This window comes from Lissotriton helveticus, chromosome 1_1 (genome assembly GCF_964261635.1).
Source record: "Lissotriton helveticus chromosome 1_1, aLisHel1.1, whole genome shotgun sequence".
In the NCBI taxonomy this organism is placed as follows: Eukaryota; Metazoa; Chordata; class Amphibia; order Caudata; family Salamandridae; genus Lissotriton; species Lissotriton helveticus.
In genome coordinates, this window is record NC_136057.1 from 1,315,407,107 (window position 1) to 1,315,425,395 (window position 18,289).

General features: G+C 43.4%; 1 protein-coding gene and 1 long non-coding RNA gene across 2 annotated transcripts in view; one reads left to right on the forward strand and one right to left on the reverse strand.

The window, feature by feature from the left end:
* The window catches only part of EPHX3 (epoxide hydrolase 3), a 155,906-nt gene that overhangs the window by 97,530 nt on the left and 40,087 nt on the right, over positions 1 to 18,289 (reverse strand). The gene's annotated exons all lie outside the window — the stretch shown is intronic.
* LOC144823300 (uncharacterized) overlaps positions 8,757 to 18,289 on the forward strand; it is a 106,552-nt gene continuing 97,019 nt past the window's right edge. Inside the window, exons 1-2 of the long non-coding RNA XR_013608763.1 lie at positions 8,757 to 8,863; positions 9,796 to 9,995. This is a non-coding gene — a long non-coding RNA (uncharacterized LOC144823300). The remainder of the gene's footprint in view (positions 8,864 to 9,795; positions 9,996 to 18,289) is intronic.

Consider the following 18,289-nt stretch of genomic DNA (forward strand, 5'->3'; position numbering starts at 1 on the left):
CGCAGTCGGCGTTTCTGCCACATTCCTTCACACAGCGAATGCGCGTCAGTGCTCTCTGAAGCACGCAAGGTCCCTCCTGATCAGGCTGGGCCAATCAGAATTGGGTTGGTGTTTAAGCACCGCAATGGGGCATTATGGGATATGTAGTGCACTAAGCTCATTCTCAGATGCATATCTCATCAATCTATCACCATTCACGGGCTATAAGTGGAAGACCGCTCTGGTGAGTGGATTAAAGCCTAGACAGCTCACTCATTGAATTGAGGCCAGTATTAATTGTATCGAACCGCATTATTAAGTATGCCTCTTTACGCAGCAAGGCTTGCTCTACGTTTGGCGATTTGTGTTGTGGATCCATTCCAGACAGGACGGTCCATTTGAAGTCAGTTTCTTTGTGGTTTGCATAAGCAAAATGTTCAACCATAGGTGCATTAGGAACCTTTTTCTTAAGCCGTGAGCGATGTTGGGTGATTCGGACATTCACTTGTTGGCATGTTTTGCCTATGTACAATTTGTTACAATTACACAGGATCCCGTAAATTACATTCTTACTCTTACAGTTTGTGTGTAAACTGTGTCTCCATTTCGTGCCATTGTGGCAAAATTCATCTCCTTCTACAACACTGGCGCAGGCGACACAAGTACCACATTTATGGTGGCCTGTGATGGGTTTGAGGTTCCATTTGGAAATGAGATCACTTTTGGGTTTTTGAATAAAGCTATCCGCCCTTATGATTTGTTGGCCAACGCTCAGATTTTTCTTCATGGCAAAAATGGGTTTTTGTAAAGGGAAACCCATCCCCTCCAGCAGATGCCAATTGCGCAGAATTATCTTGCGGAACTTGTTCGTGTGTATCCCATATGTAGTGACACAAACGAGTTTGTCCAAGTCTTTCTTAGTTTTGGTTTTAAGGAGTTCTTCTCTCGGGGTGAAGCGTGCTCTTTTTTTTGAGTGTTTTAACAGCTTTTTGGGGTATCCTCTTTTACTAAGCTCGTCACAAAAGGTGTCAGCATGTGTGTTAAATTCATCAAGGTCAGAGCAATTACGCCTGATCCTGAGTAGCTGCCCATACGGGAGGTTATCCTTCAAACATTGGGGGTGGGCACTCTTATAGTGTAGAATAGTGTTTTTGTCTGTGGCCTTCTTGAACAGAGTGGTGGTGAACTTACCCCCTGCTGTCCCCACAGCGACATCAAGAAACGTCATTCTCTGATTGCTACTGTCAATCGAGAATTTGATGTCAGGGTGTCGTAAATTCAGCCATTCATGAAAAGCCATTAGTTCAGTCTGGCTCCCCTGCCACAGGAGCCAGACATCATCGATGTAACGTAGCCATTGCTTGATGTTTGCCCCGAAGGGGTTGTCATTATAAATGAATTTCTCCTCGTACTGTGACATGTACAGCACCGCCATTTCTGGAGCATAGGGACAACCCATAGCTGTCCCCTTGATTTGGACAAAATACTCGTTTTCAAATTTGAAATAGTTGTTTTTGAGTGTAATTTGCGCCAAGGCCAAAATAAAGGCCGTTGGGACTCTATGGGGCCTTACGCGTTGCTCAAGGTAAATTTCCATGACCTCAAGAGCCTCATCTTGGGGAATTTGAGTGTACAGTGAGGTAACGTCTAGAGTTACCATCAACTGCGTTTCAGAGTCAAACGTCATTTCTTGGAGTCTGTTGATGAAGTCAATGGTATCTCGTAAGTACGATTTGACCCCTTCTAAGAGGGGTTTAAGGAAAAAATCAATATATTTTGAAGCCGGCTCTAGTGCTGAATCACAGCCAGAGACAATCGGCCTCCCCGGGGGTGTTGTGCTGTTTTTGTGTATCTTAGGTAGGAAATAGAGAACAGGTGTTCTCGGTGATTTTTTATTTAGAAATTCATATTCTTTCGGGCCCAAAAAGCCATTATCCAATGCCTCTTTGGTGATACAGGAAATTTTATTTTGAATTTCTCTCAAAGGGTCATCTTTGACCGCTCGGTACCATTCAGGGTTGTCGACATGTGACCTACCTTCCGCAAGATACATCGTGCGTGGCCATACCACGACTGCACCACCCTTGTCAGCCTGCTTAATGATGATAGAAGGGTCTGATTTCAAATCTCTTATAGCTTTAAGCTGACCCTTGCTGATATTGTGGCTTATGAATGATTTTTCCTTTTCCAATTTTGTCAATGATGACAAGACGGCTTGCTCGAACGCGTACACTTGTTTGGGAATATTAGTAGTGGGCATAAATTTGGACTTTACTCGAAGGCCAGTGGTCTCAATGCTTGTTGCTGCATCACTACCGGCAAAGTACGTTTTTAATCTAATTTTTCTACAAAAGTCCAATGCCTCAAGCTTAAGTTTTGTAAAATCAGTGCGTTGCTTCGGGACAAATTTGAGACCAAAATTTAAAATCATGTTTTCGTCATCGGTGAGGGTTTTATTGGAAAGGTTCACTATTGTGGATACTTCTAGTTGTTGTAGTACCTGTTTCTTGTCCGCATTTCCCATGGCGGTTGTTTGAAGCGGACGTTTTGTTGTCCGCCCTTTCCTAAAAAAGGTTGGTTGGTGCCCTTCTTATTTTGCTGGCCCTGGTTGGAGTCAGGGGAAGACCCAGAGGATGAAGTAGATGAGAAAGTTGTAAACCTCGTTCTTGATCTACCCTGGTACGAGTTTAGCGCTCTCTTTGAGTCAGTGCTGGTATAGTAACCCTCCTTCAAGAAGGGGTATACTTGCTCTATTTTGAATGACTTAGAGTCTTTCTCGAACTGGGCTGTTTTAGTGTTGATAGTTATATCCTTGAAGGTCTGGATTTCCTTCTCAATTTTGTCAAGCAGGCTTTTGGCCTCTACCTCTGTTTTGTTATCAGCAATTGCTTTTAGTAGTTCTGCTATCTCCTTTTCTTCCTCACTACACAGACGTTGCGCGGTCTCAATTGTATGGACCATTAGGTCGCGACTGCATTTAGTATTTATGTAACTAAAGCCCTTCTTGTATTCCGGATCTTCCACAAAAATCACTGGTATATTTTTGACCTGCAGGCCCCAAGGTATTGTGCCTGCCCGCAAGTGTTGTAGAAGGAAATGTCCATGCAGTTCTGTCCGTATGTGCTTTTTTTGGAGACGAGTTAACTTGTCTGCCTCATTTTGGTGTTTAGCAGTGGTACTTAGAGAAATACCTGAGAAGGGATTAGAAGCAATCAAGTTTTGTATGTGGTTTTCAGTAAAAGACAATGTTTCCTTCTCTGACATGCTTTTACAAGGAAAGGAGTTCCTTGTGTAGTATTAATCAATTTCGTGATGTCAATGGAGACCTTTAATTGTCTCAGTCCTAACTCGCTCGGGTAAAAACCCGCTCTGAACTTTTACAAAAAAGGGGGAGTGTGGCCCGTTCGGACATGAGTGGGGTAAGGGCCCATATAGTTTATGAAAACAAAGAACCCACACTCAGAAAACTTTTCACACCGTTTAGACTCAGGCTGAAAAACGGATAAACAAAAATGAATATGTTTATCTCGGCAATTACTTTCGCCGGTTTATTCAAGAATTTTTAGAAGTGAAAAGAATTATTTATATCAAGAGAAGTAACAATGTCTTATACTTAATTGCCAAACACGTAAAATTATATAAATTCAAAAAAATACGTGAATGAGCAAACATGTGCAAAAATACATATGGGTTAAAGAATCAAATCCAACATAACATAATTGCGCAATAATTTGACAAAAAACATATAAATTATGTGAAACATAAAACAAATATGCATTACAAAAATAGGTGCAAAGGGAATACTCATTACATCATCATATGGTATTTAAAAAAATAAATGACCAGAAAAGAAGCCTTTTGGTGTGCTTCCAAGTAACAAAACGACCTCTCGGTGGCAATGTTAACAGGCGTAATGTTCCTAACAGTCCTAATCAATTCCAAAAATAGCTAGGATTTAATCCTGCACGCCTACGCGTTTCGAGTTTGAGAGGGGTCTTCACAAACTCTCTTCAGGGCCAAATATATTTCATTCCCCTTTCGATGACCTAATGATAAAAAACACAAAAATTGAAGGTACTTATTACTGAAAACTCCCATCAACCTGCTCATGTTCTCTCTCTTGTACAACAATGAAAAGGAGGGGGAACATACCTCTAGGGATTTGAGGTAGTTCAAATCGTCCAGAATAGTCTTGCAAATCAAATGTGTCACTACATATGGGATACACACGAACAAGTTCCGCAAGATAATTCTGCGCAATTGGCATCTGCTGGAGGGGATGGGTTTCCCTTTACAAAAACCCATTTTTGCCATGAAGAAAAATCTGAGCGTTGGCCAACAAATCATAAGGGCGGATAGCTTTATTCAAAAACCCAAAAGTGATCTCGTTTCCAAATGGAACCTCAAACCCATCACAGGCCACCATAAATGTGGTACTTGTGTCGCCTGCGCCAGTGTTGTAGAAGGAGATGAATTTTGCCACAATGGCACGAAATGGAGACACAGTTTACACACAAACTGTAAGAGTAAGAATGTAATTTACGGGATCCTGTGTAATTGTAACAAATTGTACATAGGCAAAACATGCCAACAAGTGAATGTCCGAATCACCCAACATCGCTCACGGCTTAAGAAAAAGGTTCCTAATGCACCTATGGTTGAACATTTTGCTTATGCAAACCACAAAGAAACTGACTTCAAATGAGTTTACACACAAACTGTAAGAGTAAGAATGTAATTTACGGGATCCTGTGTAATTGTAACAAATTGTACATAGGCAAAACATGCCAACAAGTGAATGTCCGAATCACCCAACATCGCTCACGGCTTAAGAAAAAGGTTCCTAATGCACCTATGGTTGAACATTTTGCTTATGCAAACCACAAAGAAACTGACTTCAAATGGACCGTCCTGTCTGGAATGGATCCACAACACAAATCGCCAAACGTAGAGCAAGCCTTGCTGCGTAAAGAGGCATACTTAATAATGCGGTTCGATACAATTAATACTGGCCTCAATTCAATGAGTGAGCTGTCTAGGCTTTAATCCACTCACCAGAGCGGTCTTCCACTTATAGCCCGTGAATGGTGATAGATTGATGAGATATGCATCTGAGAATGAGCTTAGTGCACTACATATCCCATAATGCCCCATTGCGGTGCTTAAACACCAACCCAATTCTGATTGGCCCAGCCTGATCAGGAGGGACCTTGCGTGCTTCAGAGAGCACTGACGCGCATTCGCTGTGTGAAGGAATGTGGCAGAAACGCCGACTGCGGCGCTGACAGGTATGAGCAATTTTGAAATGGCAGCGCTTACTGCCTTACTGCCCCGCGCGTTTATTTCCTTGAAAGTTTCATGTTCGGCTCCTTAGCCGCCAATAATCTTCTGAAACACCTTCGCGGCGTTGTTGTCATTAGATAGACAGCACGCGTTCAATTGTCTGCATTAAACATAAAGAAACGGGAAGCAGCAGCGCCAACAGCTGTACTGCACCGCGCGTTCTGTCTTTCAAAATATTCTATGTCTGGCAAAGCTATCTTCTGAAACCGTACCGCGGCTTTGTTGCCATTAGACAGCCGGCACGCGTTTAACTGCCCACACAACGCATAAGGCTCTCTTCATAATCACCCGCGTTTTTTACACAGAACCGCGGAAATAGAGATACCCACAAGGAAAGGACCCCGGATTAATTACTGAGTTCACTGTGAACTAATAGACGCTTGAACTCCAAAACAGCAAAAGCGCTATCAGTAAGTTATATTTTTTTTAAATATTTGAATCTCATGACAGCCACATTATGAACCGCTTTTAATATATGTAATGCGCTCATTTTGGTTTTCAGCGCGCCAGGCTTTTTACGGATATCTACATAAATTGAAAAATTACAGGATAAATTGGTTTCTCATGCAGCTATTAAGCAGGTAGGAACTACACGCTGTGGTGATATTTAATTCAGAATTGAAAGGCCTATTTGACTTATAAGGTTACATCAAATTTTATGTAAATCTTTTTAGAGTACAGCACAGACCGTTTTGATTTGCAAGACTATTCTGGACGATTTGAACTACCTCAAATCCCTAGAGGTATGTTCCCCCTCCTTTTCATTGTTGTACAAGAGAGAGAACATGAGCAGGTTGATGGGAGTTTTCAGTAATAAGTACCTTCAATTTTTGTGTTTTTTATCATTAGGTCATCGAAAGGGGAATGAAATATATTTGGCCCTGAAGAGAGTTTGTGAAGACCCCTCTCAAACTCGAAACGCGTAGGCGTGCAGGATTAAATCCTAGCTATTTTTGGAATTGATTAGGACTGTTAGGAACATTACGCCTGTTAACATTGCCACCGAGAGGTCGTTTTGTTACTTGGAAGCACACCAAAAGGCTTCTTTTCTGGTCATTTATTTTTTTAAATACCATATGATGATGTAATGAGTATTCCCTTTGCACCTATTTTTGTAATGCATATTTGTTTTATGTTTCACATAATTTATATGTTTTTTGTCAAATTATTGCGCAATTATGTTATGTTGGATTTGATTCTTTAACCCATATGTATTTTTGCACATGTTTGCTCATTCACGTATTTTTTTGAATTTATATAATTTTACGTGTTTGGCAATTAAGTATAAGACATTGTTACTTCTCTTGATATAAATAATTCTTTTCACTTCTAAAAATTCTTGAATAAACCGGCGAAAGTAATTGCCGAGATAAACATATTCATTTTTGTTTATCCGTTTTTCAGCCTGAGTCTAAACGGTGTGAAAAGTTTTCTGAGTGTGGGTTCTTTGTTTTCATAAACTATATGGGCCCTTACCCCACTCATGTCCGAACGGGCCACACTCCCCCTTTTTTGTAAAATGTGTTTAAGGCACGAAGGCACAGAGGGAGGATAAAAATAGCGAACACACCTTTACATATGGTCCTGCAGAATGTGGCTGATTTATGCGGCGCTTTATTTATTTGAACAATGTAGAGAGATTCCAATGTGCATGGCCAATATGTTCCTTCGAAGATGCCTCCTTCTAATGTCTACTTGGGGATACAGTTTCAATTTGTTTAGTGAGAACACTGTGTTTTTATTGTTTGTTGGCATGTTCAATCATCTGACCTTGTGACCTTGACTGAAATGAAATATATTGGCCTCTCTCCCAGGTGATATAAATGGGCAGCTTTTCTTTGTATAACTTTTCTCCCAGGGCTTTGGGGCTTCTGACAGACTTGGTGCACAGTCACACAGCAATTATGGTTTGTATGTGCAGACTATGATTTAGAAATTCCTGGAAAATTGTTCCACAGCATGGAAGACTTCAGCTCAGAGTGCCATTGTGGTCACCATCACCTTGAGCCTCAGATAAACTATCGCAAGGAGCCCAAGTAGGCAAATGGCAGTAAGAGTTTCTCCAACGCTGCGTCGGTCAACAGCAGTGCCCGGCTCTGCATTCAAAAAGAACTGATGGAAGAAATGATGAACAATGTCAAACATTCACCCCAGTACAGAGATCTGGAACTAATCCATTGTTTTTTTGCTCACCATGCCATTCCAGTTTGAAACCAAAGCTCAGACATGCAGGGTGTTCCATGTGTGATGATACACAACCATAAACAAGCATTTGCAATGCAATAGGTCTCACATTTGCGAGAGTTTGAGCTATTGCCATTGTAAATGATAATGCCATTTATTTATTTGTTGGTTTTCAAAACAGATAAAAAAGGCATTGCCATTAACAATGCCAATAGCTTAAACGTTCGCAAATGCAAGACCTATTGCATTGCAAATGCTTGACATGAAAATGACTGCTCAGAAGAACTGCAAGATTAACACGACAAGCATACTTGTTCCGTGGGCATTTATTCATTAACATGTTTATGTCCTATATGTAGCCTTGAAGCCAAACAAAGTGTTTACATTGTAAATAAACCAAATATACATAGCTTCATGTTGTTAAATAACTAAAAAACGAAGATACCTGTGTTTGGAAAACTGCCAAATAAAATGCTGCAAAATTGCCGCTAAATTTCCACATTTGTGCCGCTAAATTTCCATATTTGTGCTGCTAAATTTGCTAATCCATGCCGCTATATCCTGGGGGGTCTGCCTAACACAAGGCCATGTAAGAACTCAACCCAGTCTGTATCCCTACAAGCTATTCTGTTCTACCTCATTCTACAGTTATACAGATGTCGCACACATATCCACCATACACAGCCTCTAACACACTTATTGTTCAAATATCATACTCTTTACATTAACCACGTTTTACTCTATCTTCCTCTCAGTCACCATCACAAGTAGTTTGACTGCCGCAAGACAAACTTCCTAATACAGCAGGGCGACATACAGCAGTAATTTACAAACGCAACCCTACAACACACGCAGGTAGGTCACAATGCTGTCAATGTCTTTCACACAATATATGGAAATTATATATTTTTGTTTGTTGGACCATACAGGGTTTTATTTGTGGTTTAATTTAGATGTACAAATTCAATTACCTATAACTTATATTGTCATGTTTTTAACAACAATATGCTCGTCACTTTTTCTTTTAATCCAAACGCAACCCTACAACACACGCAGGTAGGTCACAATGCTGTCAATGTCTTTCACACACTATATGGGAATTATATAACTTTGTTTGTTGGACCATACAGGGTTTATTTTTTTGTGGTTTAATTTAGATGTACAAATTCAATTACCTATAACTTATATTGTCATGTTTTTAACAACAATATGCTCACTCACTTTTTCTTTTAATCCACTTTAAAGGGCTTGTGTTGTCGTTCCATCTACCACCCTACACTAACTCTACTTCTGCTCCTAGCCCAACACCAAAACCGAGACTGCCCACACACAGCATACAGGTGGATGGTAGAGACTGGTAAGTATGATTGTGTTATTTTGGGTTTGTGTCAAACATATACCTCTCTTCATAGGTGAAAGTAGAGGGTTATGTCTACTATTACATATCTGAATTTCCACCCTCATTCGCATTTTATTGAATTATTGCTCCTAAAATCCTCTGCCACTTATATTAATGCTACGACATGGCACTGTAATATCAGCACACACTCGTTCCTTTAGCCCAGTTGATAACGTCCAGGAGAGGGCCATGTGTTTTACAGTGTATCAAACAAGATATTGTACCAACAGAATTTATGTGTTTTGATGTCTCATTGCTCTGTATATTCCTCTCTTGTTGGTAACAATGAGACAACAGCCTTTGGTGCCCCCAGTGCAACCAACACCACAGATGACATATTGCCAGCAACAGTTCAACTCTCTACCATCCATTGGTTCATTAAGTCTGTGAACATGTGACAGTTGCAACTATATTTCACTACAAGTAACATCTTAGCATCTTGTATGTGTTTTTTTCAAATGCGTGCTTTTTAATTTCTTTCTTAGGGAACACTGCTTAACTCATGTGTATCTCTCTGTATGACATTATTTGTGTCAAATGCCAATGTTAAACTTTGATTCATAACTGCCTGGCTTAGATTTCACAGTAATCTTCTCGCCAGCTGCTATATCTAGGGCTACCTTGCCACCACCTTCTTCAAAAACACTTGTTAAGCAGCTGCCATTAAGGAGTTTATCCACAAAGCAAGTATCCGTGGGTAGAACAGTTGAGATGCAATTGCATGTGGTATAGTAGTTTCATGCAAAGATCAACCCTCAACTTCATACTTTTATGTATGCTTTCGTGACTTACTTAAAGTGCGACTTCTTTCAGAAATTTTCTGTGAAACAAGTCAGATGACGATTTGAGCATACACTTTAAGTGGGTCAAATTTTAACATCTTCTTGCAGGTATTGAGGACATGGATTCTGACAATGATGCTGCACCAGCCAAAAGAGAATATTGTCTGGCAACCCCAGGAGAAGATCCAACCCTCCTCCAAGCATATTTTTCAGTGGCCGCAACTGCAGAAAAAGAAGTGGAGGTCATAGCATGGGAGAAGGAAGAGTTGAAAGATAGACCTGTACCATTAATATTCACTGCGTCCCAGGTATGTCACTTTTCCCCACATTAAAAGTGATGCACGGGCGGCACAAGGGGCTTGTAAATTAGCCCCCATGTCGTTAAACAAGATATATGCTCAGCATTTATTTTTTAGCCGAAAGATTTTTACGCTTTTTGTATTGCATTCTAACATTCACGTGAACTTCTTTTTGTCTTAAGTATTGGGTATATCCTTGATGCCGTAAGCCAACTCCTTTCTTGTCTCATTAATACCAATTAAAATGGCATGTATTAGCATCTCTATATAAATTTGCACAAGGCCCTTGCCACAAAGATTGCTAGAAGGTAAAAGCCATACAAACTTGATGGCTATACTGTGTCCTCTATAATCCTCTCCGATATCAAGATATTCTGGAAGAACACAATATTATTCAACACCTTAACGAAGAACTCATTTATGTGCTGTCAGACTTTGTCAATCAGGCCACCCCAGCCAGTAATGTAAATCTCCCCCCCCCCCAAAAAAAAAAATCACTTCAGAAGTACCATATTGCTATTAAAGCCTTGGATAATATTTGTTGTTTAAACTCATGGTAGGCAATTCTTCTCTTCGTGTAGAGTTGAAACAACATTGTAAATGCTATTTTAACCCGTTCCATGCCGAGGACGCAACGGATCACAGAAAGCCTACTATGAACCAGGGATTTTTTTTAATGTAAATTTAGGGGTGGGGGCAGCCCTGTATGGGCATTTTAATGCCCCTACCCACAAATAGGCAAAGTCTATCTGTCCCCCCAGGGGGCAGAAAACCAACTAGGAACCAGGGATGACATTTTTTTGTACATTTAGGGGTGGTAACTGCCCAGAATGGGAATGTGTAGGAAAGTGGCTCTATATATACACTGGACCAAAGTAAGGTACAGTGTGTATAGAGTCCACAATCCCCAGAGGTTTGACAGAAGTTAGATATAACCTTACTCTCCAAAGTGGTAGCTTGGTCGAGCAGTAAGGCAATAACAGAGGACAGTGTAAAGCATTTGTTGTACACACCCAGTCAGCAAATGGTCTCACGCACTCAAGAACTGCACTCTAGGCCAATTGTTTTGTATCAAAAGATATAGTTGTTTTATTTTAGAACCAACAGGGTATCAAAATATACTTTCTCAGAATGGATTACTTTAGTTAAAAACTTTTCATATAGGCAGTAGACTCTTTGGATACAATGATCACAGCTTGTTGCAATATGCAACACAATTTCAAACACAATGCAACATTGAGCTCAATGGGAAGTTTCAGTTAAATGCAATTAATTACTTTGTAGATTACTTTTCTAACCACAAGACTGGATCCTATATTCAGTCCTGGGGCATGTCCTGTAAACAGTTAAGTAGAAGCGCTTTGGTTACAGTAGTGATTTTTAAGGTATATTATTGTATTTTAAAAGTTGACACTTAGAATCTTTTTCAGTTGAAATTACCAATGTTATCCTATGGAAGGAAATTCAATTTGCAGGTAAAGTATGTTCACGTTACTTTTGTAATCCAGTACTGGACTCCTGGGTTCAGCACTGGGACATCTATCTAAGACAGGTAAGTAATTACGATTTGGTAGTTGGTACGATTTTTAAAGAGTATTTGTAGTTTGTAAAAATCGACACTTAGAAGAAATTTCACAGAAAAACAGTCAATGATTTCCTATGGAAGAAAATTCAGGTTACTGGTAAGTACAGTTATGATTACTTTTTCGGTTCAGTATTGGGCTAAAAAGTACAGTACTGGATTCTCTCCTGATCACAGGTGAGTAATTCAGAATTAGTTATTCGGCTGATTTCAGATGAATATTTTAAAGTTTCAAAACTCCACACTTAGAAGAAATCTCAAGTGAAACCAGTCAATGTTAGCCTATGGAAGAAAAGTGAGTTATCTGCTTTTAGGTAAGTACTCGACTGGCAGAGTTGAGGTTCTGGGCATAGACTCAGGGGTCTCCCAGGGTCAGGTAGGTACAGTTGGTACACCCTCAGCGGAACAGGGGCAGCCGGGTGCAGAGGTAGTTAGGCCCAATGTTATACAATGAGAGGCAGGGGGCCTTCGGTTGGTGGCTGCTGGCTAGCAGGCCACGCGGCTGTGGGAGCTGGGCTCTTGGTCACTTGCTCAGGGCAAATGGGAAAGTAGGATAGGGCAAAGGTTGCACTGCCAGGGGCACTTGGGCGACTGGGTGCAGGATGCTTTTGAGCCGTCGGGCGCTCAATGTTATTCAATGGAGATCTTGAAAAGTGAACAAAGGCTGCAGGCTAGGGGACGGAGGATCTTCTGGAGCGACCAATACTTCGAGGGGTAAGTTGGGATCTTGGAGGATAGATAGGCACCCCGGAGTTGGGCACAAGGGGCCGGGGGCGCCGGGTGCAGGGGTGTCTTTTGGCATCCGGAAATCTTACCCTCTGCTGGTCGCGGTTGGAGAGGTCCCTGGTTCTGAGGCTGCAGGCGTCGTCAAGGAGGGTCAGAACCGCCGGGGGGACGTCCTCAGGGTCTTTGCCCACTTAGGCACGGGCTCGGCGGGTGCAGAGTGGGCTGGATTTGTGGCTGGCACCAGGGGTATTGCTGTTTGAGCAGAACCACAGCTCATGGGAGTCCCAGTCTCTAAGAGGGTCAAGGCAGGCAGGTCCACCGGGGTTCTCGAGGTTGCTGTCCGCAGGAGTCGCCGGGATTTAGCAGGAGCCGGTACAAGGATCAACAGGCCGGTAGGGCTGGGGCCAAGTCAGTTGGTTTCCTCCTCTTATTAGCAGCTGCACGGCAGGTCTTCTTCTTCTTGGTCTTCTTTCTTGTTTTGAAATCGGGATCTGAGGAAGGAAGGTTCAGGGTGCACCTAAATACAAAATGTAGGTGCGTTGCAGGTAGGGTGAGGGTAGGGTCCAATAGGTCCCTGCCCTGGGGTGGGTACACCCCCTAACCTGCTCCTCTCCTGTGGGAGGGAGCAGGAGCCTAGCTGTGAGTGGGTAGGGCTCCCCATCCTCAAGATGGCAGTAGCTCGGAGTTGTGCTTCACCTCGCCTCCTCCACATGCGGGGTGGAGTTGGCACAGGCAGGCACACCCCCTTTCCTGACGTAGGGTTTCCCGCCAGTCTTCCAGCCGGAGTGGGGGTCAGAACTGGTGGGGGCCAGTTGCTGAGTACAGCAAGTGGCCTGGAGAAGCTCACAAAGGCGGCATGCCTTTGAAGCTTCCCCCTGCCCATCCTGGGGGAGGAGACCTAGCACCTCGCCCGGGATGTGCATTGTTACAGGCCCAGGAGAGCGGTGGGCTCTCCACCCAGGGGTCCAGCAACATGTCTGCTGTGTGGCAGCTAGGGCAGCCTCTCAGACAAGACTTGGATTGTAGGTTAGGTTTCATCTCTACGATGCCCTCTGTAGTGCATTTTACATTAAATCCCACACTGGCATCAGTGTGGGTTTAATGTGCTGAGAAGTTTGATATCAAACTTGTCAGTCTTCGGTGTAGCCGTTATGGTGCTGTGGGGTTCGTAATGACAACCTCCCAGTACCATATACTCTTAATGGCATCACTGGACTTACAGTGCCTAGTGCCCAGGAATGGCCCTGGGTACTGTAGGGGCACAGGGCTCATGCACCTGTGCCCACACCACTGGCATAGGGCACCCAGCTAGAAGTGTGACTGATGTATGCCAGGGCAGTGGGTTTGTGGGCATGGCACCCACGGATGTGTGCCATGTCGACTCTTTGTTTAGTTCTGCACCAGGACACTCAGAGTGTGGGTGTCAGGGTGCAGGGACCCTAAGGGTGGCACAATAAGTGCTGCAGGCCTTAGGGGTCTTCTCTGGTCACAATGCCCTGGGTACCCATGGTACCACTTACCAGGGGCTAACATGTGGCCAGAGATGCCAATTGGGTTTTAGCTTCAATACAGTTTTAGGGAAGGAACACAGGCCCTGGGCACCTGATTGGCAGGAGCCCAGGGCACACTCAGTCAAAGCACATCAGCAATTCAGCAAAAAGTGAGGGAATAACATGCAAGAAAGATGGCACTTTCTCACAGAATGCCAATGCCCCTGAAAAAAATAACCACAGTCTTTCTACCCCTTGGGGGGATGATGGGGCAATAGACCCCAATCTGCCCCACCAAGGGGGTAATTGTATTTTCTTTAGCAAAAGTAGGGATGGGGGCTGCCCAGCATAGGCATGTCAATGCCTCCACCCCACTCAAAAACAAATTGACAGTCTTCTGTCCCTGCTGGGAACATATGGTGGCCATAGCCACCCAACGGACCGCCCGGGGCAGGGGGCGGAAAACCCACTAGGAAGCCAGGGTCTATACTTTTTTTTAGTAGTTCAGAGGTGGGGGCTGCCTAGAATGGGGATGCCAATGCCCCCCTTAAAATAGCTACAGTCTTTATGCCCCGAATGGGGGGCACATGGGAGCAATTGCCCCCAATCTGCTCCCAGGGGGCCAGAAAGCCCACTAAGCACCAGAGATATGTTTATGGGCATGTCAGTGAGCGGCCCCTTAGGCAAGGGTTGCTCCCCCTTTTTTTGTGCACACATTTTTGCCATTTCTGCCCACCTTGGGGACAGATCCGCGATATTTTTAGGCTCATCTGCACCTAATGGGAGCATTAAACCACTAGACACTTGCGGTATTTTCTGTGTGTGTGTGAACTGGAGTTCGGCTGACGGTCTGTGTGTACGGGAGTTTGGCTGGCTGTGTGTGAACCTGCATTTTGCTGTCGGTGCTTGTGGGTTTTCACTTAGCTGGCAGTGTGTGGACTAGCTCTTGGCTGGCAGTATGCGTGGATGCCACATGTCTGGCGGGGTGCATGGGCTGTCACTTGGCTGCTGGTGTGTGTGGACTGTCGCTTGGCTGGCGATGTGATTGGACCGTGCGTGGCTGGCAGTGTGCATGAATGGCGCTTTGATAGCGGAGTATTTGGATGGCGTGTGGCTTGCATGAATCCTTCAGTGTTTTATTACCCAGAATCCCCTGCAACCCTCATATTTAGCTAACAAGTCATACTTTTCTCACACTTCTGTATGAAAAGTTATCGGATCACTGCGCTGGGACAACTTTCCCACCACCCAGCGTTCCCTTCGGTCTCCTGAGAAAAATTTAACCTCACTGGTGTGTGTGCCCAAAGCAGAGAACCTAAAAACATATAAGAACAATAGTTACTTACCTGTAATCTGTGGTTCTCCAGTATTGGTGTCTTTCATACATTCACATGCCTGAATCATTCCCCGTCGTCGGAGTGGGAATCCCACGGTATATAAAAAGCAGTAATATGCAATAATATCCTTAGAAAAACTTGGTAATAACCAACCAGGAAGTAAAGTAGCCCAAGCTACAAGAGTAAAAACTTCCACACTCATGACTATCCTAGTCAGTTTGTATAGACCAAACTGCAGCCAATCAGGCGACAGCACCCACCAGAATGTTCTCCCCAGAGGCTCAGGCTCTCAGATTTTCTCGCACAGGAGTGAAGCTAAAAACATCCTAGCCTAAAGAGCCTCAGAGGGGAGGTGGGTGGGTTGCATGTGAATCTATGAAAAACACCAATACTGGAGAACCACAGATTACAGGTAAGTAACTATTGTTCTTCTCCAGTATTAGGGTGTCTTTCATAGATTCACATGCCTGAATCAGAGTAGATAGCAGTACCGAAATAATGCTTGGAAGACGCTATTTGTAACATAAGTTTGTACATAGCAAGTATATACAATCACATAATAAAATGCCAACAATCATATATGCATGAAAAAACTTGCAATCACATGAGAATGCACCCAAATTAGGTATGGAATAAGCGTCTGGAAAGCAGTACAGAGGAGGAGGGAAAACAGAGGCTCATCTTATCTGAAAAGATTGCGTAAAACCGCTTGACCCACTGACGTATCAGCCTCGCTGGCAGCATCCAAACAATAATGCCTGGTGAAAGTATGTCTGCTGGACCAAGTCGCTGCTCTGCAGATTTGCTGACGAGGAACTCCAGCAAAAAGAGCAGTTGAGAAAGAAACAGCTCTTGCAGAGTGAGCTCTTGGAATTGTCTGTAAAGGTCTTCCAGCTTGAAGATGGCAAAAGTCAATAGCTGCAGAAATCCATCTAGCTATGGTTTGTTTAGACACTGCTTGTCCTTGCCGTATCTTTCCATAGGCAATAAACAGTTGATCGGATTTGCGAATGGCAGAGGTCCTTTGCAAATAGAATTTTAAACATCTTCTGATGTCAAGGGTATGTAATGCCCTCTCCGCAGGGGATTGCGGATTAGAAAAAAATGTCTTTAAGATGACTGGTTCGTTCAGGTGAAAATCCGAAGGCACCTTAGGCATAAACCTTGGGTTTGTACGTAGCACCACAGAATTGGACGTGAATTGCAAGAAAGGTGAATTGACGGTGACAGCTTGAACATCACTGACTCTTCTAGATGGAGTTAATGCTAGCAAAAGAGAAACGTTCCATGTTAGGAATTTGAAATACACCCTGTGAATTGGCTCAAATGGGTGGCGCATGAGCTGCGCTAATACTACATGAAAATGCCATGATGGAGGCGGACGACGTACAGGAGGAAACATTCTGAATAGTCCCTTAAAGAACTGTTGTATTTTTGAAGAATAAAGAGAGGTGGACCTATCCGGACGTTACCTTGAAATGGCTGCCAAAAAGACCTTCAACGTTGTATGAGATAAGCCTGATCTTGCCAAGTGCAAGAAAAAAGGTAATATCTGATCCGGCGTTGCATGAAATGGGTGAACCTCAGCAGATTAACACCCAATGCAGATTCTTTTCCATTAAAGTCTGTATGTCTTTATTTTAGTAGGTGCTCTCGCGTAGGCCAGTACCTCCTTACAATCCGCCGAGATATTCAGATGAGCTAATTCAAGGTGCTCAGACGCCAAGCTGCTAATTTTAGAGAAGCCGGATGGCAAATTTGACCATTCTGAATGGAGAGGAAATTCGGTATTGGTCGAAACTGTATTGGATCGCACTCAGAGAGGAGAAGAAGTTTGGTGAACCAGTATTGGCGAGGCCACCTGGGGGCGATGAGAATCAAGCGACACGGCTCTTTCTTAATCTTCCGGAGAACTCCCGGAACCAACGGTATCGGAGGAAAGGCGTAAGCATATATTTGAGACCAGTTTATCGAAAATGCCTTCCCCTGCGAGTCCCTGTGGGGATGCCAGCTTCCAAAGAAACAGGCATTTGCTGTTCTTTTTTGTCGCAAAGAGGACCAGATTGGGATGACCCCACTGCTGGAAGATTCGATCCGCCGTTGGCTGATGCAGTTCCTATTCGTGCTTGGACATCGTTGACCTGCTGAGGGTGTCCGCCAGCACATTTGCAACTCACGGCACATGAACAGCCAAGAGATTGATCCTGTGTCGTATCGCCCAAGCCCATATCTCTTGGGCTTCCTGAGATAGAAGAACCAACCTCGTTCTTCCCTGTTTGTTTAAGTAATGCATACTTGAAGTATTGTCTAAGCGAACTAATACTGTGGCCCCATGAATGATTATACGAAAGGATTTGAGGGCTAAGAAGATGGCACCTAGCTCTTGCAGATTGATGTGCCAAGCCTTTTGTTGAGGGTTCCATTTCCCGCTGGCCTTCAGCCTTTGAAGATATGCTCCGCAACCCTCGAGGGATGAGTCTGTGGTGATTGTGTAATTTGGCGCTTCTTAAAGGAAACGCACACCCCTTCTACAAATTTCTTTCTTGGACCCACCAAACAAAAAGGCCTCTTGCGTCCGAGGAGTGATTTGAATGAGATCTTCGATTGAACTGGAGACCTGCAACCACTTCTTGTCTAGCTCCTCTAGCAATTTTCTCATGTGTAATCTGTAGTTGGGAAACAACGGGATGCAGGTGGAGGCTATGGCCAGGAATGACTGAGGATCTACTGAAACAGACTTTTTTGTACGTAGAAGAACCACCAAGTGGGAGCTGCAGGCCCGTCGTTCGTGTGAGACAAACACCTTTGCTAGGTTTGTATTGATTGATGCTCCGAGAAACGTTCATATCGGAGCTAGTACTAGTTGGGACTTGTCCTGATTCATTGAAAACCAGGTTTTGAAACAGTGACTGACAAGTCTGGGTGTGCTGGACTGCTTGTAAATAAGAGCGAGCCCTTATTATACAGTTGTCTCAGTAAAGATAAATTTGTATGCCTTGCAGACGTAGATAGGCTGCCACTGGTGCCAGGATCTACGTAAATGCAAAAAAGAGTGGTGCAGGTGCACACCTGAAGTGTAACGTGATGATTATTTTTATATGCACAATTTAAACAAGTTAGTTAAAGTGTAAAGAAAATTGCGTGCATAATCCCTGAATATTGGGAAGG